This window comes from Dipodomys ordii, unplaced genomic scaffold, assembly GCF_000151885.1.
Source record: "Dipodomys ordii isolate 6190 unplaced genomic scaffold, Dord_2.0 Scaffold61, whole genome shotgun sequence".
NCBI lineage: Eukaryota > Metazoa > Chordata > Mammalia > Rodentia > Heteromyidae > Dipodomys > Dipodomys ordii.
The window spans coordinates 894,425-896,603 of NW_012267277.1; the positions used below are offsets into that span (position 1 = coordinate 894,425).

The 2,179-nt window shown below is 40.3% G+C and overlaps 1 protein-coding gene across 4 annotated transcripts in view; it reads left to right on the plus strand.

Annotated features, from left to right (window-relative positions):
* The window catches only part of Btf3l4 (basic transcription factor 3-like 4), a 17,288-nt gene that overhangs the window by 10,699 nt on the left and 4,410 nt on the right, over positions 1-2,179 (plus strand). The gene's annotated exons all lie outside the window — the stretch shown is intronic.

Here is a 2,179-nt window from a genome sequence, read left to right on the forward strand (position 1 = left end):
CATGCATGCAAGGCAAGCGCTCTACCATTGAGCCACCTTCCCAGCCCAAGATAAGAGTCTTGCTAGGTATCTTAGATCAGGCTAGCCTCCTACATCAGAAATAATATAGAAATGAGTAATAGCAGAATTAATTTTTCTGCTTTCATACTTCTTTTAGTCTTCTTACTTTTTTTTTTACTTTTTTTTATTGTCAAGGTGATTTACAGAGGGGTTACAGTTACGTAAGTAACGTAATAAGTACAGTTCTTTTCAAATTTTTTACCCCTAGAATTAATTTTTTTTTAAATGTGTGTGCCAACACAGGGGCTTAAACTCTGATCTTCAGCTCAGGACTGGCACTGTACCATTGCCTGCTCCTTGCTGGTTAATTGAAGATAAGAATCTCTCAGATTTTTCTGTCTAGATTGTCTTTCAGTCATCATTCTCAGATCTCAGCTGCCTGAGTAGCTCAGATTATAGGTGTGAGTCACTGGCATCTGGATCTGAATTGATTTTTGACACTAGAAAAGTCACCTTCTGTTACTCAGGAGGTGGAGATCTGAGGATTTCGGTTCAAAGCCAGCCCAGGTCGGAAAGTCCCTGAGACTCATCTCCAATTAACCACCAGAAAACCAGAAGTGGCACTGTGGCTCAAGTAGTAGAGCACTCACCTTGAGCTGAAGAGCTCAGGGACAGCATCTAGGCTGAGTTCAAGCCCCACCACTGACCAAAAAAAAAGTGCCATCACATATAAGGAGTAGCAATAAAACTTGATTTTAAGACATCTATTAATTCTCAAAACTATAAGTAGCTTGCTTAGTTGAGATGTGGTGTTTTTTTTCTTTTTTGTCCGTTATAGGGTTTTTGAGGGGTTAATTGGAGATAAGAGTTTCATGGACTTTCCTGCCTAGGCTGGCTCTGAACCGCGATCCTCAGCTCTTAGCCTCCTGAGTAGCTAGGTTTATAGGCTTTAGCCACAGGCACCCGGCGATTTTTTTGTGTGTGTGTGGTTTTTTGTTTTTTGTTTTTGGGTCCGGTTGTGGGGCCTGAACTCTGGGCCTGGGTGCTGTCCCTCAGCTCTTTAGCTCAAGGCTAGCACTCTACCGCTTGAGCCACAGCGCCACTTCCGGCTTTTTTTCTTTTTGTTTATGTGGTGCTGAGGAATCAAACCCAGGGCCTCAGGCATGCAAGGCAAGCGCTCTACCACTGAGCCACCTTCCCAGCCCCCGGCGATTTTTTTTTTTGTTTGTAAATCATATAACTTGTAGTGATGCATACGTAATCCTAGCATCAGGAGGATTGAGAGTTCAAGAACAGCCTGGGCTATATAAGGAGTTCAAGACCAGGCTTCAACAAGCAAAAGACTGGGAATATAGTTTAACCCCTAATAAAAAGCCAGAAGAGAAGCTGTGTCTCAAGTGGTAGAGCAGCAGCCTTGAGCACTAAAGCCCTGAATTCAAGCTCTGATACCTCCTCACATAAGACAAATAATTTCTTTGGTACACTGTAGGCACAATTTGTCTCAAGTATTGGAATTTGAGACATTTTTACTTACAGACTTTAAAATCACAATAGATTTGAAATCTGTCCCTCAAGTAAGATGTTACATCACCAACTGATAATTGTACTGATTTTGTTTGATAGTGTAAATTAAGTAGGAAAATGGGTAATATCATTATGAAGCTAGTTTTGGTAGATAATTCAGTTTAAAAATATATATTTATATATATATATGAACTTCTTTCTTACAGAAGTCTGAATTTGAAGTGTAGATTCTACAATACAATTTATAGTTTGTCCATCCTAATAAATTGTTCATCTGTACCATTAAATTCTATTACTAGGATCTTTCTCCACCCATATACATCACTTAACTAATTGCTACTTTGAGACTCCATGACTATTAAGGAGAAAACCATAATTGTGTAAATAGCTTTTTAAGAGATACTGGTTGTTTTTTGTTTTTTTCTGTTTTTTTTGGGTCTGGTTGTGGAGCCTGAACTCTGGGCCTGGGCACTGTCCGTCAGCTCTTCAGCTCAAGACTAGCACTCTACCACTTGAGCCACAGCGCCACTTCTGGCTTTTTTCTTTTTGCTTATGTGATGCTGAGGAATCAAACCCAGGGCCTCATGCATGCAAGGCAAGTGCTCTACCATTGAGCCACCTTCCAGCCCTTACTGTTTTGTTTTTTGTTTTGCTT